Raw genomic sequence first — 24,216 nt, 5'->3', positions numbered from 1 at the left:
AACAAAATTAAACCACTTTGCCTCTGTGTTTTCTTACTGAAACATTTCTTAGACCCAGAATGAAAGTGGTTATTATTTTTGAGTGAAATATTTTAAGATCTGAGTGTGGTTTTCTTAACAGGAAATTTAGCAAACCTTTAAATACAAATGTTGTTCCAAACTGATGAGTGGAAATGTTTCACTTCACAAATATCAGATGCTTTGATTTTTTTCTGATGTTTCATTTCCACTCAACTCTGAAAAGAATGATATGAGGTATTCAGCATGGATTCAAACATTTTACTAAAGTCCTCATGTAATGGCATTTTTCTCAACTTCTAGTATTTTGATAAAATTTCAAAACTGGGAGGCTGGTAGGTGGAAATCAAGGGAAAAGGCGCTCTGATGCTTTTTTCCCTATGTTCTTCATTAGGCAGTAGCTTGCAATTTTCACTTTAAGAAAGTTTTGAATGAAAACTTCACACAGCTCTTAGCTACCTTGCCTGCAACAAGTAAGTACAGTGATCTCCATTTTAGACACCCAGACAAAGATCCACAGAAATTAGGAATGGCTCAGCTCCTCAGAGCAATGCCCAGCCCCAAAGGGAGCACAAAGTTGAGGGGCGGTTTCCAACACAGATTTTGGCAGATCTGTGCTCTCTGCAGTCTCCCGACGATGTGGAGACCAGGGAGGCATCTCGGGGACAGCCTTCCCCAAAGGTCACAAGCACCTTGTCAGGCAGAGAAAATCACAGCTGATGATTATTTGTGAGGAATAACTCACACACACCAGTCCTGCCCGCCCTGCTCTTCTAGCATTGCTTCCAGCCTCTGTTCAGCTTTGCCTGATTCAAATCAGACACCTAAAGGTTAGAGAGTTCTGCTGCTCCTAATTAATCACCTCCTGAGCTCCTAATTAATCACCTCCTGAGCTGACTCATCTCTGCTGCCCCAGAGATCATTTAATGAGCATGGCTCACTTAGCCGATTCGCAGCACAGTGCCGGTAGAGTAGTCGTCCAAATGCCAGTTAGCCAAGCCAGGCAGTGTTTAGAGGATGGCTGGTCTGAGGATGTCACAGTTCACCAGCCTGGTTAGCACTGGCCACGTGCTGGCAAAGATCAGCTGCTCAGGTTGCCGTCGGGAAGCTCAAGGGTGATCCCTACTGCTGAGGGCTGCGAGGGTGCTGTAGGCTGAGGTCTCCACCAAAATGGGACACTTGAAAGGTCAAAACCGAGCTCCATCCTCAAGCCAGCCCCATGGCTGTGCAGATCATGGTGAGTGCTGGGCTTTAGCTGACTTCACTCCATCTTCTTTCCATTAGGCAGCTGAGATATCACATTGCGGCAGAGCCAGCTAAGAGATCTCCGCTGCGTCTGAGCAAACCTCTACTCAGGCTGAGTTTGCCTCTCATCTCATTCACAGGAGCTAGGCCCAGATTGCTGCATTCTCCCCTAACTGCCTGCTAAAAAATATCCATGCAGCAATGAAAACTTGCCTCAAAGGGATGACTTGAAGGCCAGCAGTGCACCTGGCCGCCCCGCTCATGGGAGCCAGGGGAAAGCAGACATCAGCCAAGCAGGGCTGCTGTTGGGCTGGATGTGCGTTGCTCGCACAGAGCTAACTCTGTGAGGGACGCACTGTCCAGCTGGCTTCCCGCTGCTCACCAAAGCTTACACATCACGGTTGGCTAAGTGGCTCTCTAGCTCTCTCACTTTTTGTCTTACAGTGCTTTGTCAGATGCACAGATACACCATCTATTCATGCTGCAGGACACAGTTTATAAAGAAATATAAAGAATTTACATCTGTGACATCTCCCTGTCCCTACCTCTTCAACCATCCGTCTCTTCTCCCAGCTGGATGGGAGTTATCAGGCTAAACACAGGTTTCTACAGAGTAAATGTTTACACTGCTGGAGTCACCTTGGGAGTCACAAAAGCGCCTGTCATTGCTAGTGGAGACAGGAGAGTGATTGCTCTCCTCTAAAGTGGGCATCTGCAGCTGAGCACATGAATCAGACCCTCAAAGTGCCCATTTTTCTCTCCAGAGTACCCAGGGAGCGTGAGCAGATGGATCAGACGGAGATGCTGACACTGCAAGGGTCTGAGGTTGTGTGTGATGTATCCCACCTTCTGCCCTTACCTACTCCCATCTCTACCGGCCTGTCTGCCACTAGCTGCCTGTCAAAAAGCAACTGGACATAGTCTTGCAAGACAGAATCCATCATGGGCTACCAAGAACTGGGAGAGCACCTCCAGCTCAACACATCCTGCAAATCACTGGAGCCTGGGAGAGGCTCCTGGGTGGACTGCTCCCTTCTGTGCTCTCCCCAGAGCAGCTGCTGCTGGCCACTGGCAGGAAGAGCATATGGTGGGACTCAGTAGGTCCCTTCTCATGCTCTACCATGCAGATCCCCTGGCTCATCCAGTGATCTACGCCTGCATCCTCAGAACTACACCCATCTCTCTTCCACACCCGATCCCTTTTCTTCTTCCCTTTTCTTTGTGTAAAGCAGAAGTTATCCAAGAGTCTCAGAACTGTTCTCTAGCCCCCCCACACACTGTGTTCAAACACCATGAGGGCAGGGTTCAGGAACACCAACGGTATAAAACGAGAATTGTTCAGTGCAGCCTTCAAACCCTGTGCAGTTCTGGGAAGAGTTCAGGATCCCTCCATGAAATATAGGTTATGTCTCAGGCTAGGATCTGGCACCAGGACCAGTGCAGCGGCAATGCAGAGAAGCTCTTCTGGACAAAAAGCTCCTCACACCCTGGGATAGGGAAGGCATGTGTAACCTGCTTAGTGCTGGCTTTAGAAAATGAGCAACCTGGAAAGTTGCACAAAGCCTCTAGACATGGGGATCCTCCCTACCCAGGTTAGATAAAGTACCACGAGGGCTGACCCAGCTCCAGCCAAGTCAAAGGAGTCCCATGTATCCTAGAAGTCTAACAAGCTTGGTCTTACATTACCAGGACAGCCAGCAAGGAAATGATGGACAAGAGGAAGAATTAGAGAGTGAAGAAAGTTATGCAAAAGAAACCCAGGGCAAGGCACAGTAAAATCCCATATCTGTGTCCTTTCTCCTTGTTCTTTACCTCCCTCAGGTCTCTGCCAGTCCTTTCTTCCCTTCTTTACTCCTCTTTTCCCTGACTAAGCCCCACTAGAGACATACCCTCACAGTGCTGAGAGGTAGGTTATCTTCACTCCATCATTTGCTGACACCTCAAGGGAAAAGCCAACTTCAAGCCAGGTTCAAAACCAGAAGTAGCTCCTTTGATCCCACCTCTACGGTCTGGCTTTAGTCCTTCAACCAGCTCAGCATATTTGTTTTAACTACTTACTGCTGATAAATGGTTTCTCTGCCTGCCATGGGTGAGTGAGCACAACTGCTCATTCCAGGCCCAAAGAAAACGTGCAGAGAAACCGTAAGATTGTGTACTGACCTTTCAGAAAATATGCATGCTAGTAAATACCAGCCAGCCTCTCGAATATTAAACGAGCCACAGTCAGCCCTGCATTTCCTATTACCCCAAAGTCCTTCAGACTGCATCTTGAGTCCAGCCCTGCATATGCAATGACCTGCCATTTCTTATACTTCTCTCTCACGTTGGACTTTGGGGGGCTGTCCAGCCCTGACACAGTGACTTTCTGAATTGACTCCTGTCACAGCTGCCACCAGTTCCACCACAGTGGTGAACAGTGCAGAACAGCCACTAGCAGCATGAAACCCCTGGGAGACCCCATCTGTATTGTCCAACATCACTCAACATTGTGTAGTTGTCCAAGACTTGCCGTAAGGCCCAGGACTCTACTCTCTTTCCTGGAAAACTCTTCAATGGCTGCCAAAAATCTTCATTGTATTTTCCCATCATTACCTCAGAGAATTAGGTTAATATGGACCAACACGGACTCCAGAGCATTACAGAGAGGGGAACTTTGCAGAATACATTTTCCCAACTCATGTTCTTTGAGAGCTTTAGACAATCCTCCCACGTGGGAGTCATTATAACAGGATCTATCCTCACTACAGAGTCACAGTCCACCCCAGGACACTTGCAGGTCTCTTCCAGACCTGCATGTTATGCCACGTGTCATGTTATACCCATGCCATGCTATATACCAGGTGTCATTTCTATCCATGCCTGCTCCCTCTGCAGTGGGCTTACTGTAGCCAAGAAATGGCTTGACATTGACAAATGAAACAAGTCCACTCAGAGTAGAGTTGGCACTGAATTTTGCTGCAGCTTTTCAAAACTCTAGTTAGTCTTTTTTCCCAGTTGTGCGCTCTGATTTCTATGCTTCGTGCAATCAGGTAGGCTGGAAAACAGAAAACAGGACCAAAGCTGAGGATAAGCCTTTGGGAGATGGCTCCCCCATTTGCCGTTATGACCTCTTTGTGGCTTCCCAGACACCTGTTGCTGTTCCCTGTAATTTGTCACAGATAATGTTTTATTGATGAGTGTCAGCATCTCCTCCTTGCTGGCACTGACTGATGCTGTGCCATCTCATCGGTATGCCAGGCACCCCTTAGCCCATGAGCGATCTCACACGCAGCCTCCCTCTCACAGTTGGTCCTGACCTTCCCCACATTGGACTGAATAACAATTACACAGGGGTAGGAGGCTCTCCTGAGAGCAAGCTAATTTCTACAAAGGGTGGATAATGAACTCGGAGAGAGCCCCCCACTGCCTCCCCCCTCTCCACTCTGTCCGTCAGTGCGTGGCTCCCGTGCCATTCACAGCAAGGAATGCACATGCAGAGGCAGGGTCAGCTCTGCTGACCGGTGATATAACCTGTAGAAACAGCCTTGGATCTGAGACACACAACATGCTCCTGGGGAAAACAAAAGCAAACAGCAACTCCCAGCACCTAGCGCAGCTCTCAGCCACAGATCTCCACTCACGAATTAGATTTCCTCCACCAATTTGTACGGGAAAGACGAAGAGGAAATGCCAGATGCTACTGGGCACGTGGAACAGATTCGATGCATGTGTTTAAAGCACTAATAGCTCCCTTCCTGCTGAAAGAGGGAAAAGACTTTCTCTTAATCCCTCCTTGCATCGGTAATCAGAGAGAGGAGCAGATGGTGCCAGAAATACAGTAATATGCCCATTAAAATAACCTCAGTAGCTGATGAGTTAGCACCAGACCCCATGCAGCAAACACCTTTATGAGAGCCTCGCTCCAGCAGAAAACAATGGCTCATGCAATGAGGCTGAAGAAATAAGAACTCACTAGGAATGACCCAGCTACGTTTCAACAGTAAGACCAGAGCTCTCGTCCATAAACTCTTTGCCAGCAGATGTGCTCAGCAAGATTCACCCTCCAGGCACATCTACACAAGGTGCATGTCCCATTCTGCCCCTCACTGACACTAGTCTGTGCCCAGGTGGACTCTGTGTTTCCCAGCTGAGTGGTGAGCATCTCCAGCACTGCTGCTGGTCTTTCCAGAGTTCATTCGTCCCTCAAGAGGAACAAGCAGATGGACAAGAGGCTTTCCAATGATGGACTTCTCTTCTACAATTCCCAGTGCCAGGTCCATACATAAGCAGCCCTCTTTCAATCAGATACAAGACATATCATTAATTTCTCAGTGGATTTGCAAGTTTTTGTCCTACTGCATTTGTCCAGCAATGATATTCTTCTACATGGGCCATCTGAGCATTTTCCTGCAAGTTTTCTATGGCACTCATAAAGAAAAATAGAAGTATCAGCAGTCACCTTTGGCCAGGTGATTGACCAAAGGTCATTGCTGACCTTTCAATCTTGCATGGACAGCCTATCTGTTCCTGGACACTAAGTAATGATGTTTAAATCACACCACCCATCTCAGCTGCGATGGACGTAGGCACCAGCAACTACTAGGGGCAAAAACACTTTTACTATTCAAGCTGTTCATTTACAGTGGGAGTGCTGCCATCTCCTAAACCAGTATTTGAAAAGCAGCATCCTACAGTCCAGGTAACAGCCTGCATTCTTCTTTCTCTTTCTCTGACCTCATAAATCTTCCCGGCAAAATTTCCATCCAAATAGATGTGCTCCCACAAACATTTATGCCAAGTCACACTTATGCCAAGCAGTGTGTCTCAACAGAAAAGCACTGCATCCAAAATATTGCATCAACTCCAGCTCCGTGCCTCTAGAAGGGTGAACGTTTCTTTATCGTTAATTAACTCTTTATATGACATGACATTTATTTCATTACCTCACTGAATGTCACTGTCCAATTAGCTCATCCCCAAGGAATGGGACCTCATTAACCAAGACAAGTAAACTGAACTTTAGCAACCTTCCTTTCCTGTAAATAAGTTGCTAGTACATAATTACTCAGCAATAACTACCTCGTTAAAGCTTGAATAAAGATTCCTTCTCCCTTCTTTGGCTTTATTCTTAAAGAACTCATCTATTTCCACTTTGCTTGTCACAATGTCTCAGAAATCTGTAGGGTCAAAGCATGTTGCCTTCCAGCATCAACTGTATGGAAGTGGTCATACATAAAAATACCTCTCCCTCATGGCTAACAGACACCAATTTACTCATGGGGCAACGGAAGCTTTCCAGTGGCTGAAGAAAAGGAGTGCTAGCCTAAATTTGTGTCTGTAACCCAGGGGATACCCCACTCACCTGCTGGATAGACTCACAACTACCTCACTTCCCAGATCAGCTGAATTCAGCTGCAAGAGCTATTAACTGCACAGAAAGCAGGAGGTTTCTTTTCAGCTTGCTGTCTGTCCCCTGAGAGTCTGATTTGGTTGAGCATGTGAGAAATCTGAAAATATCCCTCCCTTCTTTCATTGTATCTTTCCCAATTGCATGTTTTAGCTTTTTCAGTAGCAAAGGACCCCCTTTGCCCTTACCGAACCGCAGAAGGTCAGGAGCAGAGCTGTATCTCCATCAGCTGATACATCCCTTCCCTGAACTGCACTGCTCTGGGATGTTACTCTAGGCCACCCTGGCATGATCACCCACGCAACTACAAAGGACAGAGGGAAAATTAATAACTCGCCCCAAGCTGATGCTGTGTGCAGCCCTTCACTTGCAAACAGGTTATTTTCTTTGATTTTTTTTTTTCCACAGGTAGCATGCTAGGGGCTATATTTTACACGGTACCTGATTTGAAACACAGAGATGAAGGGTCGTGAGATGAAAGGGAAGCATTAATCTTGCATGTTGCCTGAGCATCTCAATAAATTTCATCCCTTGATTGCTTTTGCTCTTGGCTGGAGGTCAGCATTTTCAGGGAGGAATTCTCCCAAAAAAGACATTGTACAGGTATGGGAGCACTAACATACCACTGCCCAAACCTGCATCCTGCCTGCCGTGCAAGGGTTTTCCCATGCCGGTGCAGAGACACTTGGGAGACATCCCACAGGCTTTGGAGCAAGCCTTCCACAAACGAAGGCTCCAAATCCCAAATTTCTCATTATTACTTTTGGCTTTACAGTGGCTTTGCCATGAGCCATCTGAAACACATGGCGTTGCTGAGCAGGCACAACTCAGGCACAGGCCTGGCCAGGTCTCTCCTGGCTCCCAGCTGTGAGCAATCACTGAACGCCGCAGCTCTCCCCTCTTAGTGCAACACGAGGCAGCCTGGAGCCGTCATGGACAGAGCAGTCTCATAAACATCCCAGCCTTCCTCTCCCATGCCACACTGAGCTCCCGGTTAATGGGATTCAGAATAAATAAGCAAAGACCATTTAATACCTGCCTTAAAAACCACCTCTCTACCTGTGTGGATCTTAAGGAAGCCAAAGGCGCAAGATCATTCTTAGCAGGCGTCAAGCAGCAACAAGAGGAAGATCTGCCTAAACCCCCTTCCGGATCATCTCATACCTTGGGGATATGCTGCTGACGTGTAGCACACCCAGGGCTCTACTGCCCAGAGGAGCCATTGGGAGTGAGCACTGCAGGCAGGAGGATCAATCCCCGCTTGGCACTGCTTGCAATGGAGATCACTGGTTGCCTGGAGCACAAAAGTGTGTGATCTCAGAGCAGGATCCACAGAAGACTGAAAGAAAAGACCATTTAGATGGTGCTGCTATCTAGCAATGACTACTGACCGACCAGTGCTCTTGGGCAGGGGCACAAAGGGAGGAGGTATCAGTTCCCCTCCCAATTCCATTTATTTATTATTTTTATTTTGTTATATATTTTATCCTGGTGGGAAGCACAGTCATCTGTGATGATGTAAAGCACGTGCATGATGGCTGCTAGCATCGCTGGGATGGCAGGGTCAGTGTGATCAGATCTCTACATATGTTATTTCCTTGTTCTTCGGCTTAATGGGGCGTTCCACTTTATCATTGTAATTTTTTTTAATTTCATAAGACATGTTTCATTAAATCTGAATTATGGCAATTCAGGGAAAGAAATTAGCCCATTAAAATTACAATGAAAACATCTTATAAAAAAGGCTGTCAACTGCCATTTCTGCTCTGCTGGGTGGGGAAATAAGGAGGAGAGAGAAACATGTTGTCTCTGAGCGGGGACAGCACCTGCGAAAGGGGGATCTGTCTCCAGGAACAGGAGCCCCTGTCAAGGGGAGCTAAAGGCCTCCTGGGGGCTGGCTGATTTTTTTCCATCAAAAGGCCTATTTTAGGTCTTTCAAAAGAGCTAAGAGAAAAGAGGCGTGTTGTCTCACATTCGTGTTTGGTCTCGCTTCCTTTTGACCAGCCAGACAGCAGAAATGAGCGGGCAATTTCTGCTTGCATTTCCCTCCTGCAAAGTCCCAGCGAGGCTTGAAGCGATGGCAATGTGCACTGGAACTACAGTACCCTGGGGTTTTATGTAAGGAAGAAAGTTTTGTGCTGGAGAACAAGCACAGGCCCCGGCAGGCAGGGAACTGGAAGCAAGGAGTATCCCCAATGCCTCATTTAGGAAGGTTTTGCACTTTTCTTTGAAACAGATTGCTCTTCCTGTTGTCAGAGACGGCTTGTACCACTGGGCCCAGGTTCAGGTGCTCCGATACATCGCTTTGTTCCTTCTGCGGCAATGACATTCTCAGGGGATGAAGCACCTCTCTGTACTTTTCAGCAACGTAGCAAAGGTATTAGCTGGAGAAAAAAAAAGTCTGCCTGCAAGGGAATAAAGGTCAGTTCTGCTGAAATTAAATAGATTTTGAGACTGCATGTCAATTAGACACATACAAAAGAAACTAATAAAGTTAATCCACTAAACTGGAAAGCTGTGATAAAGCAGCCCTGTAAGATACATAGAAAAGAAGGCGGGGAGGGGCTGGTAAACAGAAAGAGAAGTGAGGAATGGAATAAAAGTACAGAAGAAGAAATAATGAGTAAAAGAGGAGATGGAGATAAATGTGATATTCATTTCTGAAAAGGTAAAAGTAAATGAAATGAGATCAGGATGAAAAGCAGAACCCAAATAATCCAAAATACGCAGTTCTGCTATGTTGAACATAAGAAGGGAGAAAGTTTCTTCTTCACAGACAAGATAATTGTCTTAAGAGCCCAGGACAGCAGATCTGTGTTTGAAAAAGAGCACAGTGGCAGGAGCAAGAGGAGGAGGGGACGCCTGGGTGGGGAGAGAACAGCCTGACCTCCTACATCCTGGGTGCTTGTGCACCCGCCCAGGCAAAGAGCAACCACCACATCAGCAGCCATCAGGTGAGATACACCTGCTGAGTCTGGGGTCCATCTGGTAGCGATGCAGCCTTGTCTGACAGGCTACCTAGGACAGAAATGGGCAGATCCAGTAGTTCAGGTGCTCCTTTCCAGTGCAGACACGGGTAACAGTCTCCAGTCTCATGGATGGTCTTCGGTGAAGCAACGACCTGTACAACCCACAGATCCACGCATTGGATCCATATGACCCATTCAACAGGGATCATTGCAGTGGCTGATCTTCAACCATCCCACAAGGAGCTGCTGAGGACACCAGAAAATCTAGCTCTGATTAAAATGTTAACATGGGAAGCTGAAAATCTGGCTCTGGATTTACTACTGGTGCCTCTGAAGCCTGGCAAACGCTTGTCTGAAAATCTGCCCTCTCTGTCACTTTGTCTTCCAATTCTTTGATTTTTTTAAAGTGAAGATGACGCACTTAAGACTCTATGAGCACTTAGTCCTTGAAAGTCTGTTTCACAGTGGTAACTGCCTTTGTCCATTTGATCACCGATATGCAATAAAATTCTGCAGCAGTTTACGTGCATTGGGGAAATATGGCTGTAAAAGTCCCATTACAGTTTATTGGATGCTTTTTGCTTCCTTCTGTGGTTGAGGAAGAGTGGAAATTGTTCTGTTTAATGTATACACAGTGGACACGGGGTATGACAAGAGAGTTCAGCCACATCTGGGAAGCTGTGCCTTGCACACCACTCATGCAAGCAGACCTTCTACCAGCTGAAATGGCCTGAACTGAGAAACAGCATGGTCTGAATTGTCAACCAGGATAAACTGGTTGCTCCACTGAAGCACTGGATCAGGCCTGAGGGCAACTTAGATGGATCTTAGCCCAGTATGGTCACGGATCCAGCATGGATCTTAATGCAGCATGGACAGAACTTGAGGGAATGACTGAACAGTGTAGGACAAGACTTCAGATGTCACAGAAAAATTGCTGTTACATGACACAGCCCCATACCAGCCCTCAGTCTATGTATCATACTTCTGAGTGAAACCATGGAGCTGGCTCCAGCTAGCTGCTGACCTAAGATGGACCTAAGATGGCAACCTAAGTCAACCCTTAAATCAACTTTAATTTCTTCTGCCTGTTTTATCTTTCCACAAAACTGACTGGCCCTGAAAAAACTCTCCATCATTTCCTTTAGAGGAGTCTAGTCCAAGATTTGAAGAGGCAAACAGTTCACCCACGTTTTCTCCACCCCTTAAAAGCTGCCTCCAGCCCAGATCCTACCCTTGATTTGGCAATGCTTCCGGACAGAGGCCAGAATATGCTGGCTGGAGGTACAGTTCACCCAGTGAATGGATACCTCGCCTTGTCTTTCCACTTTTATTTTACTGTTGCAATTGTTAACTGTGCTGCAGGGCATTTCCTGGGTTTAATGAACATCAGGCGGGCCTTCCGCCTGACAGTTCATTACTGCCTTCCAACAGAGAGAGCACCACACTGAAGTCATTACTGATTTGGTACATGCACCGCTGAATGATTTCCATATGGAGAGGTAGTCAATTGAGGTGACCCTGAAAACATGGAGTTTCACATCAAACGCCAAACAGAAGATGTATGAAAAAGCATCAGGGAATTTGGTACCGTTAGCCTGGTGTCTCTAATGCAGCTTCAAGGATGGAGTGGAGGCTATGTGGCTGACGCTGTCCTGAGATTTCAGGACCCTCACACAGGCCATTGCATTGAATCGATTGCGTTTCTCAGAGTTCTTACCCCCGGCACAGCCAAGGCTCCTCCTGCTGTGGTCAGCAAAGAGCCTCCTGGGTATGTCAGCCCAGATGCAAGAACTGAGGGGATAAGGGATTCTTTTAGCGAGATCCTAAATGTGGATTTCCAGTGGAAGAAAGAGAACAGTGGAGAGTATAACACTTCACTGCAAGAGGCAAACATCTCTCCGAGTGGCTCATTAGGAGAAAAGAAAGTCGATTAAAGCTGGAATCAAAGAACTGCAATACTAATGTTATATGTGCAAAGTGGTCCTCGAGCCTCACTCTCACATTCTCACGCACCGGGTTTCTGTTCTCCCTTGCCTCTTTTAAAAGGAGAGAGAGGAACAGGCCGATTAATAAGGCTATAGAAAAACAGAGAACTATCTCCAGAGAAAGAAATACATTTTGTTTAAACTCATTTCCCTATTTTTCTTCCCCCCCCAATGAATTTTTAAATAGAAAGTTTCTGCTTTCAAAACGCCTCCTCTCTCTTTCCCCCTCTCCTTTTTATTAATCTCAAAACAAGGGAGCAAGCAGGTTCTCAGCTCCTCCAGTGAGGGAAATATTCAGTTTGAATTTTTTCATCAAAACCTGGTAGGTGTTTATCTGATTTTTGTCACACACACTACTTAGGCCAAAGCACGTCTGAGGAGGCATATTCATGATGTATATCAATACATGTTTATTGCAATGGCTTCCTCACCCTTTATTACTTTGCTCTTCTCTCTGGAAGAACTTTATTCAGCTTTACCCACCATTGCAAGCACTGTATCAACCCCAGGTTCAAATCAGAGCAGCACAGATGCGTAATAGGAACTGGCTACAAGGGAGCTGAAAGGGAGCCCTTGGGTACCAAGCACCCGAGGTGCCTTGTACCTGACTGGGAGCACCCCAGTTTGGCACAGTGAAGGAGCAGTGCTGGCAAAGTGAGCCTGGCGCTTCCAGCCAGGCCCGAAGCAGGAGGAGAGGACGTGCCAGGCAGCACCCTGAAGGGCAGTGCTTTAACATTGACGCAGTCATGTATGCTGTTGGGCAAAGGAAAAACAAAGGAGAACGTAGTTTCTATTTGTTCCTGGAGAGGTGCACTGCAAAACTACAAATGCCACTACTTTGCCCTGCATCTGTATCTCACAGACAGAAACACATACACACACACCCCGATGGGAAATTGGTGCTGCACTTATTACTTGCCATCTGCAAATGGCACCACGTGTCTTAGCAGGTAGTGGTGTGCATCTGGCATGCAGCATCCAAACATCCCCCTGGCCTGAGACATCAAGGCATGATCAGATCCAGCTGCGTTGGGAAGATGCACCAGAAAGGACTGGGGGTGAGTGAAAAGGAAACACACAACTACGTCGTATGCCCTAGCATCTGCACCCACCCAGGGTGGGGTGTGGGGAAGCCCTGACACCCCTTTCCCAGTAAACCTGCACCTGTAATGGATGCTTTGGCAAGGCAGCATCCCACAGCAAATCAGACAGCACTGAAATCTGGAATTGAGCCTGAATCTAAAATATATATATTTAACATCCCAAATGCAAAAGCATGACCCATTATTTACTAACTCAGGCCATGTTAATAAAGATAATACATAATTATTGATGAAATAGTTCAATGCAAAAGTTCCCTCAGCTATAAACATATCACATTTCTCCTCTGTTTGATGTCCTAATTGCAAGTATAACCGTACATCTGAGTTAGAACTAGATTAAGGCTCTGCTTGCATTTAAAGTAGCTGTTAGCACTGCTTAATAGTGAGAGATGACTAATTGGCCATCATGTTGGTGATGAATGAAGCTGAGATGCAAGGCAGTGCATGAAAATTATATATGATTATTGCCAAAAATTAGACTGAAGAACCCCCCCCCTCACCACACACACACATCCTGTTTGAACACCAAGGTTGATCTGAAACCCACCAGCAGCTCTGAATACAAGTGGAGATGGGTTCATACTGCAGCAGGCAGCTGTGTCCCGTGTTCATCCCTGGGCTGGACTCATGCACCCTCCACCCTCTTCACACATGGTGGGGTGTGCTCATCATTGCGGGTGTGAAAGAAGCTGTTTGTCACGCTACAGCTGGTTCTTTCCCCACCATCGCCACAGAGTAATAATCTTGTCACGTCTCACAAGTTAAACATGGTTTATCCGACTCTCCGTGCGGCACTGGCAGCACAGCGGGCATCCTTCTTCCCTTCCAGGCTGTGGTGAAGTAGCTCCCCTGTGTGCTGTTAGGGCGTGCGTGTTGTTGCAGGTGCTACTTTTCAGTGGAAACAGAAAAAAAAAAGGCCCTGACTGCATCAGCTCATTAAAGGCTCAGTGCTGTGGGGGGCTAAGGGTATCAGCAAGGCAAGGACTGGTGAGAGAAGTAGTATCTTTCATTAATCTAGTGAGAAAGTTAACAAGCTTACAGGAACATGAGGCAGATACGGAGAAACCAGCCTGCTGCTTCTCACAGCTGTATCACCTCCTCTGATGAAATTCATAAGCACTCTTCACAAGGGTGGCGGAAGGGGCTTTTAAGGCTATTGTGTGTCTAAGATACTTAGACTCACTTCTTCCCAACCTGTTATTTCTATGGCTGCATCCACTTCTTCAGTCGCCAATGGTCAGTGCTCAGCTGTTAAAGCACCTTTGTGTTCAACCCTCGAGGTGGCTACGTTTCAGCTCAGGCTGGACTCACTTCTGTACAGTTTTGAAGGCTTTTTACTCTGAAATGTTCACAAGTGCAAGTAGTACTCAGCACAGTGAAGCCTTGCTTTTTTACTGGAGCACATGCTATGCAATGAATTGGTAATAATAATACACTTTTCTGCCTCACCTACTTTCTCACCCTCTCCAAAACGAGCAGCAGCACTTCCTCCCCTGTCTCTCTCAGTTTCCTGATACAAATCTGCTTCAGATTAAACTTAAAGAACTTGCTACTGAAGCTAAGAAAAGACTTTGCTCTACCTTGGTCTCATTGTTGGGACCCTGGTGACTGCAGATATCCCTGATTAAGGTGGGAGGCTGGGCCAGGACCACTCCATGCAAAATGTAAGATAAAGTTTGCTATCTGTTCAGAACATGAAAACAACAAAATCTTCTTGGGAAATTTCTAAGCTGACTGCTAGCTTGGATGTTCGGCCAGGCAAATCTGGGACGTATGATAAGAACCCGTAGCCTAAATTTTTACCTACTCCAGCAGCTCATAGAGAGAAGTTACCAAAATGCATCACAGGAGGTAAAGTTTGCATGGCAGGAGTCTTAATTCCCTCTGGTGCATTGGCTCAATGTGACCAACCAGTGGAAACTGATTATTCCCCAAACAAAATTATGGACACTTGGCCAGGTTTATTTCAGCTGATTTTTGGAATCAAGATGTGAACTTTTGCTGAGGGACATCCTCCCTGTTGATGGTTTTTGACATCTTTTCACAGCACACCCCAGGTTCAGAAAGGGATGGACAAAGACGTCAGTTTTCTTATTAGAGAGTTCCTGCAAATACTTTCCACAGGAGAAAGGGCTTTGGGTTGAGAAATCAACCAGTGAGTCCATTAAACATTCCACATAATGCAACTTGATATAACGGGGCCCAAGATGCTTGAGACTGTCCCGTCGCTCCTCCTCATCCATGTGTCATGTTGTTCCTGGTTGATGTCTCACACATCAGTGCACAGGCCAGCGCTGGATGTGTGTTATTCTCCCGCACAGCGTGCTGCTCTCTCAAATGTATTGAGCCCATGCCTGGGCAAGGTTTTAGGAGTGCTGTCAGCACTGCAGGGTTGCCCATATTTCAGTCCGAGGCAACTAGCTTGCTGTGACCACCCAGAGTTGATTTAAAGAGGATGCAGAGGTACTGCGGAGTCTCCTGTGCTACGTACAAGTCTTTGTATCTATGTGGGGCACTTTTTGCTGGTGTGCGCAAGTGGGAAAGACAAATGGTCATGATACCAGTATCCCTTGGGGGCTGCTACAGTCCACGCTAGATGGCAGCCCACGTGACGTGCACTTAACAGCCCCCAATTGTCTGAAAATTCATATATCTGCAAAATTATCCTAATGGCAAATATAAATCTTAAAAAAGCCCTCACTTCTCACAGTCCTTTCATGCATTGCTTGGCAGTCAGCTTGTCCCCAGGATATGAGGAAGCATCTGTGTTTGTTGGGTGGGTGTGGGAGGAAACTGGCTTACCCATGAAAATATTGCCAATTGCACCTTTTATTTCACACATTTAGCCACTGAGATGAAACAAAACTGTGTAGAAAAACTAATTTCATCTGCTGCACAATACCATTATTACCATAATTTAGTATAAAAGGGTGAACTTCACAGCACTGGTAAATACATTATAAGAGTCATTTAAGATCCCAGCTCAACAGCTGAGCATACAGAGAGGCTCGCATTTTTGCAATCAAGGGCTTACAAAACTAACGCCTTCTTCCTGCTATGATCTAGACACTTTAGCTCAGAGTTACCTGAGGAATAATGAAACACCTGAGCACACTGTTCCTTTTTTTCTAGTCTTGATTTTAAATATTTCTATCTCTCCACCTTACCTATAGCCTGGAACTGCATCTTCTTCAGTATAGCGGCAAGGAAACTGCAGGAGGATGACACAGAAGACCTTGTCTATTCCTGCCTCTGCCACCAGTTGCCTTGCCAGACTTGAGAAAAACTCTTTACCATGTCTGCCTAGCTGCGTAGCACCCCGGGGCTCTTGTTCTCTGTTTGTACAACATGTAGTCCAGGGGGGTAAAGCACTGTCAAAAGGTGCCTGCAGCTGAAAGCATGCTAGTAATTAGTAATAGCCCACGGTCCCACGGCTCCAGGCTCAGCACATCATCTGTCAGCTCAGCAGACAGGGTGCACTTCTCTGGCCAGACAGTCTCTCTTCCAGGAGAAGAAGCGGAACTGCAAAACACGGGGCAAGCCGTGACAACCGGATGGAGATGTGTAAGCACACACCAGTTTGTCCAGGGGCTACATTTTTCCTCATTGCTTCAAATGAAATAGAAAGTTTCTAGCAAAAGCCTTTACACGGAAACATTTGTCATTGCCCTTCCATGAGCCAGCATCACACCGTATTTTCCTTATTCTCTGTGCTGTATCCAGGGGGTATTTTCCACGCATCCTGCGCTCAGCCAGCAGCTATGCCTCCACGCACCACAGACTGGTGAACTGTGCGTGTCTGATACCTTGTACCTCACACTGAGCTTATGGTTTCCCTACAGTTTCCCTACATCTTTTCTTCCAACTCAGCCGGGAATCCTTATCAATCATACTTTCTGCAAGGGTCAGTTCCTGACCCATCTGACCTCAGCTACCCGCCATGTGATAATGCATTAACACCGCTGTTCAGGGGTGGTGCCCCGAAGGGCTCCCAAGACCAAAGCAGACTTGTGTGCTCACCAGAGTAACTCTTAGATTAAAAGCAGAATTCAAACTAGCCAGATTTGGGCCTGTTTACAGATGCTGGTCACTCCTGCAGACTGCATTAAAGGCATGATTGCCTGGTGGAGTTAAACTTTTTGTCCCCAACTCAAAATCTTCCCGGGGGAGCGTGAACTCCTCTGAAAATGTCACATCTGGAGGTTGAAGTACAGCATAGGTGAACTTGCTTTTCTTAAGCACCTTTTATGTACGCTGCAGAAGTACACAGCCCTCCGGGAGACTGCAGCACACAGCAAAAGCCATGGGGTCTTAGTCATCTGACTTCACTGAATATTGTCCCCAGTTAATCTTGTGCTGAAGATGATCTTTGAAGTACCAATCATGCAAAAATTGACTTTATGTTTGAAGGACAAATGCAAAATCTCTCTTATTGTCCTTTTATAACACACACTCCATCACACCTGACACAACCACTCCTGTCAAATATTGTAGTTTAAATCGCTCTGTTGGTAAATGATAAATACAAGAGCATACATTTGGATAACCTTACACCCTGGAGAGAAGAGGGTGCCCTGGATTTATTGTTACAATGTTTAATATTGCTTCATTTTGTCCAAAGAGAAATACTGGAGTTGTTCATAAAGGTGAACACTGTAAATCAATAAAGACATTCTTGGTAGATCTGATTTTTAGCTGGGAAAGATTTTAGCTTCATCGCTAAGAGATGCAGAGGCGGGGAAGCTGTTTCTTTCCAAAAATGAAAAAAGAGCATGGCACGAAGAGAAGTGCTTTCTGCTTCAGGTGCCAAGAGATGGGAAGTCTGCTGGTCTGGAATATCTTCCCACAGGTTGTCAAACACCCAAGGTGTTCAGAGGCAGCAGCACTCAGCGAAAAGCACCAGAAGCAGGGGAATCCTTCCAGAACATACCTCTGAGCTTGCTTGAGTTTCTCTAACGGCAGCACTGAGTTTCATCGCTCTATGCTCAGGAGTCTGACCCGCTCACAGCTGTAGCTCAAGCCAGAGTGCTTTAACACTGGTGCAGCACGCAGGTCCTGCTTTCCAAACATCTCACGTTGGCTGCATTAATGCAACAGAGGCCTCTGCACGTAAGCCCTGTCAGTAGGCAAGCTCCAGAGGATGTCCTGGTCTCTTAGAGAAGCATTCGTACACTGGTTTCCTCTCCTCAAGAGGAAGGCAGCTGGCCAGGATCTCGCCATGGGCACCGGTGGGAAGCATCTCACAAGCTGAGCACTGCCACCCAGACTCAACCTTGCAGGGCAGGATGCCCTTGGCTATTCAGATCAGAGGGTGAAAACGTGAAGGTAAACCCAGACTTCAGTATTTGATGACCTAGGGAGCACAGGCTGTTGATAAGTCTATCCTGGAAAGTAGTGGGAGAGTTTCTAATTATATTCCTACACCTTGTTTATGTTGGGCTTCGCTGCTTGATTCTTTGAACTGCCTTGATTTTGAAGGTTTGTTTGGGGGTTTTTTGTTGTTTTTCTAATAAGCTATGTACTGCAATTTATTCTGTATCACAGAAACCAGAGAAACGTCTCCGAGAGAAAGACAACTCATGCAAAGAATGACTCAGACATACATCACATCCTGCAGAGAAGAACAATGCTCGTGCCAGCACAGCAGAGCCTGCTAAAATCTGTAACAAGGCTGCTGGAAAACAAGAAGGTTGGACAAGTTATAGAAACAAAAGTCAAACCCTCTGATCAAAGAATCGAATTAGAGACAAGAAAGGAAGAGAGAACTGGCTGACAGTCAACCAGACACCCTGCGGGACTTGGAGAACACAATTTAATCTCTCTTTGCTTCAGTTCCCCGTCCGTAAAATGGCTATTGGCCACCTTATCCGTTTAGTCTATGGGAGGCTGGGGTCAGAGATGGTCTCTCATTATATGTCTGCACACTTCCTAGCCAAGTGAATCCCTTATTTCTATGAAGGTAAATAAAAAAGAAATTATTGAACACCAGGACACTTAAATCAAATTTCTGAATGATTTTTTGTTTCACTGTTAACTGCCCATGAGCTCTTATTGAAGCTTTTTCAACTGGGGAGACATTCTGGACCCCTTTTTCCCATGAGTCACACTGATGAAATTGGAGCCGGGGCCTTTGAGCCTTACAAAATCCCTTTCCTCTTCCTCACTTCTACTTCTGTGAAACTTGCATGGGCATCATCCCTTTTAAGACCACTACCCCTCCAGCAAACAGGGCTGAAATTGGCTGAGATGTGCAGAAGTTGGTGAGTCAAAGGACATGCAGCTGCATAACCTATTTCCAGGGAAAACAAACTCAAAATCAAGCTGGCTGGAGCAAAGCCAAACCAACCCTCCCATCTCAATCAGCAGATCAATTTATGTCCTCTAAACAGTCCTGTCTGCTTTTCCATACAGTTTAAGTCCAAGGGAATTATATCACCGGGCAAATGAGAAGACAATCTGGTTTTGATTTTCATTCAGTCTCCATCACCTTAGCTGTGTTAATACACCGAGGACCCAGTAGCTGTAAGCTGAAACTGAAATATTTAAATAGCATCTGAAACACAAATATTAACAGGGAGAGGAACTATTCCCTGGAAGAGCTGACAAAAGAGCAGTGCTAGTTCTCCATCACTTAGCTCCAAACCAGAAGAGCCTAGAAGGAACCACAACTTATTAGACTCAGTGCAGAGGTCAGTCACTGAGCTTTTCTGAGCTTGACGAGTACCAGAGGCCAGAGCAGAGCAACACACAGGTTCTTTCTGACGGGATAACCTACAGGACTCACTCTTATTCATACAGAGTCTCTGTTGCACTAGTATCAACCCTGGGAGATGAACTAGCACCACTCTTGGAGGCCACTAGAGAAATACATAGTAGAAAAGCACGATACCCATGACTAGGATTTCAAGCCAAAACTGTTTCATTTATGGCAACACATTCAGTCTGACCACAGGGTTTTCTAGATAACAAAAGAAAACCCTTTGTCATCCCATGCTCCTAAAGAGTTCATCTGCAACTGAATCCCTCCCAGGCTGCCCAGCTTCCCCAAGCTGCCTCCTCAAATGGGCAGCCCATTTCCAGGGACACAGAAGCCCTGCTGCCCTAGCTGCGGTCTCAGGGTAATGGGCTCTGTCTCTGACATGGGGATGTTTGGTCTGACACAGCTGCTGTACACACAAGGGAGCCTGGCACTCAACACGTTAATGCAGATCCCTGCTGGAGACCATTCATTGATGTTGATAGCAGTCCACAAGATTCTTAACCTCTGTCTAAAACTGTCACGCTGAATAGATGGTTTGCCCTCGTGTTTGCAGCTTTCACTGCCTTGTCACGTAATATCTTCAGGGGCCAGAGGCCACACCACTGCTTCTATCAATCCAGCTGCGTGCCCTGCCTTACTGCATTAGTCCTTTACATCTCTGTCAGACTCTGGTAGGCAGTCAAGGATGTTTACTGATATCCACTGCACAGTCAATCTCAGAGTGATCTCAGTATCTATGACCCCTCTCTTTACAAATCACATTGGTTGAAGGCTATAATTATGGGATATAATTAGAAGTGGAGTTTCATTTAATGGAGGCAGCAATATGTCAAGCACCCCAAGAGTCCACCAAGCTTCAAGCTATGATTCCTCCTCACTCCCCTCTGCTGCTGCCGCTGTTTTGGAGCACATAAAATGCCTGTTGCACTGAGGATGACCTAGATGATGCTGATGCTCTTACTTCAGATGTTGTATCTCTAGCTAAGAAGTAAAGCTCTAAACATGAATTTAGCCCATCATTACACCTATCAGATCTTACAAGACAGCAACAAACCAATGGATTGAATCCACTGGCTTTCAACTATTTCCATAGTAGGATCCCTCCCTTTTCCAAGCAAGCCTGTCCAACCCCAATGCACACTCAGTGCATGCACTTTTACTCCCTTCTCAGATTGCGAATTCGAGTAGAAATTAATACGGCAGTAGAGAAAAGTCCCCCATATCTGAAGGCATGGAAGATGATCCAGTCTTTGTTATATTAATTGTCTTGAGAGAGGTTTGTTCTACCTCTTGACAATCCTCCAGTAGCAAACAAACTCTGGAGAAGATTCAGGGTACCTATGAATTTAGCTGTAAAGTGTCTTTGGAAAGATGGAGTGCAGTCTTCATCTTTTGATCAACCTAAACCTTTCATGTCCTAGTAGATTCTAAAGCCAATCTTTTCCGCACTATCAGCACTACAAAAAGAAGTCATTACCACGGAGCAGGAGCAAAATCCAAAGCAGAAAAGAATAAAAAGTACCTGTGAGAAAGGTGGTAACAAACCAACCTAGTCAGCATATATTCCTCCTACACTGCACTGCCCAAGTGTCCAGCCCTGCATCACCAGTGATGTGGAAGGCCTTGGCAGCCTTTTGGGTGTAGTCAATCTTTGGCTTTCCTACTGCAGCAGGCAGTAACAAGCCCTACAATGGGGACTTTCCCCTGTGGGGCTGCACATGCAGAGTGGGAGCCGCTGCCACAGCACAAAAGTACCCCAAAATGCAACAGGGAAAAAAAAACCCAATTTGGGGGGAAAAAAAACAATTTGGGGCTCCTGGGAAAGCCAAATCCACCTGTGTTTGTGTAGACAGGAAGCAAAAAAAACCCCAAACCTCCCATTTTCATGCACAAAACCAAAAGCAAAAATGACCAATTTTTATGTTGTGGAAAAGTGCTGAAAAAACCCAGAACTGAGTATTTTGGAAAAGACAAAAAAAAAAAGTTTGTATTACGGAAAAGCAAAAAAAAAAAGGCAAAAAACATCTACCAGAAGTTGGTACTGCAGCCCTACGATGACTGAGATGTGAGCCCTTGTCAGCCACTGGGATGAGAGCAGCAATGACTCTTGCACCACCTGGGAAACAGCAGTGAGTCCTTTCGACAGCACCACTGGTAACTGCTAGGAGGAATGTCCTCAACACCAGGCCGTTGTGCTACCCAGGTCCTAGGACCCAGTCCCTCTCTGGGCACAGAAGCCAACACAATTCAGCCATCCACAGCTGCCTGGGAACCAACATGTACCAGAACAGGGCTCAAAAACGCTGAGGCAACTCTGATGGGAAATGGCAGCAGTCAGACTATGGAAAAAGCCAGTAGGGTCTTTGTTCTGAGATGACTGGAAGACACAAGGAGCCAAGATCATTTCTCATCAAGTAAAAGAAGTGAAGGGCACATTCCTAATTCAATTGGTGTCAACAGGAATTCAGCTCCTATTCAGGCATTTGAAGCGGTGAAACTGCACCAGGAATTTGCTTTGCAGCCTGGGCAAGGAGCAGACAGACATGACATATTTAAGTCCCAAGTGCAGCAATGAAGGGCATGTGAATACCATTACCTATTTGGAAAGCTTTGGGTGTCTCTGGAGAAAGACAATGAGAGAAATTCAAAAGACAGCACTGATTGCACCTTCGAGGGGCATTTGTTTACTTTTGTGCCTCCGAATAAAAACCACCAAGGGAAGAAATACAACCACCGCTGACCACTGCCAGAGAGAGATACCTAAGGGCTGTCTCATAAGGAGTTTGAGTGGTGCAACCTGAAAAGGAGAGGAGCAAGCTGGAAAGAACCAACCCCAGCAAAGGTGTTTCTCTAGAGACCTGTCTTGCTCTGATGAAATCATTCCAGCCAACACTGGGCTCCAACCAAAGGGGAATTTTGGAAGCAGCTTCCCAACCATCTTGTGTGACAATCCAGCTTTCTTTCCTTCACCCTGACAGAGCACAGACTGGAGAAAATGATGAGGATTTTATAGCTCTCTGCGGTAAGCAGTTAATAACTCTCTGAGGCGATAGATCTGGGCTCCACTGCAGGGCTGGAATAATTCACAATAAAGTATGACTTTTCATTTATCACTCTGACACTTAATAAATACTTCCTGGTGAAGCCCAGGAAAGAGGAAGAGAAGGAGGGAGGGGTACATCCCATGCTTGTTGTCACCAGGTGCTTTCAGTGAACATGGCATCTCACAAGGATGGTGAGAGACCGACCAGGAAACACAGGCCTGGGACCTGTTAGAGGAATGGAGTGATGAGGCCTCAGCTTAACAGGGATTTTTTTTGTCCATAACCATCATAAGAGGCCCCCTCTGAGCTCAGGCAAGGCCCCTGTGGATACTGATGTTGCATAATACTGATAATGATGGATGAAGGGTGCAAATACCAAAGCAAAAAGGTGTGTGGCCCTTTCTCCTCTCTTGTGCTGCCATCACCCCACTGCCACCACATGAGGAGAGCTGGTGCATCCCGCGGTCTGCATGCCGATGGCCCAGTGTGCCACCCTGCTTCTGCAGCCACCTTTGCTTGGGTATGGACGTGCCTCATGGACTTACATTGTCATGTCACTGCAGAGGGGCAGGAAAACGTTGTCTGTGTTCTTCAGGAAAGGAAATAAACCTGAGGCAGAAACTTGCCCTGAGAGAACCGATGGCAATTTGCCTGGGGCATCTCTCAAAGTCCTCCAGCAGATGCGCTAGCCTTGCCAAGAACATGTCTCTGCTTTTCCTGCAGGCATGAGCGATTCTCACTGATGTGCAACCTGAGATCTGGGCAGGGATCAGATCCTGGTTCCTCCAAATCTCACCTAGGCTCAGAAAGAAGTGGGAGCTCACCCTCAGGGAATGGAAAGTAAGCCAGCAAGTATCTCTGACAGGAGCTGCTGTTTGCTCGAAGCCCCAGCTCCCTTGGAAATCACAGCTGCCTCCGAGGTGAGCAGCAGTGCTCACACGCTGCCTACGTGCCGTGGGGCTGCCGGCAGGTTTGCTCCCAGGGCAGGTGCTTCCTACATGGGAGAAGCCTGCATCCACTTGTAGCTTCTCTCTGCCGGATTCCCTTTGCCTTGAGTTGTCAGTGGAAACAGCACAGACACCAGCCTTTGTAAATCAGACAGTGAGGCATAGTTTACTATGACATATAAAGCAAGGGATATTGGTGGGAACTAGATTTGCCTGTGGCCCTTTTATGTGGTTGCTTTGCAGATGGTCTGTCCACTGCCTCACATCTTCTTGAAGGCCTTTCTATCTACATAGATGCAATTTCCTTTTCAGTTCCTTGCATCTAGCCACTTTATCAGCTGATCAATGGCAGAGACTCTCATCTTCCCACACCCTGAAGAGGCCTGTAGCAGCTGCTGCTGTATTCACACAAAACCCTGATGGACCACAGAGCTGTGGAGGTCCCCGGTTCCCTCTTCCCATCCCTGGCTCTTCCTCTCAGACCAATGGCATCCTGGTTTAGCTGAAGAGCTCATCCCTACAGGGGGGAGGTAGGATATTGCTATATTGCTCTAAACACTCTGGAAGTGTTTTAGCAACAGAGGCAAACAACAAACAATATCCTGTGCACAATATCGACTCAGTTAATTGGCAAGTGAGGTGTTGGACTGGCCTCCTGCTTGGCTTAAATTGTATATGCACTGAACACTGTCTCTGCTCATCATGCTGTCAGTGGGAAAGGCTCCATACAGGGTAATCACATGCTGCTGCAAACTC

The sequence above is a fragment of the Aptenodytes forsteri genome, unplaced genomic scaffold (assembly GCF_000699145.1).
Source record: "Aptenodytes forsteri isolate BGI_AS27 unplaced genomic scaffold, ASM69914v1 Scaffold188, whole genome shotgun sequence".
In the NCBI taxonomy this organism is placed as follows: Eukaryota; Metazoa; Chordata; class Aves; order Sphenisciformes; family Spheniscidae; genus Aptenodytes; species Aptenodytes forsteri.
The sequence above is the reverse complement of the archived record's forward strand: the minus strand, read 5'-3'. Positions refer to the sequence as shown.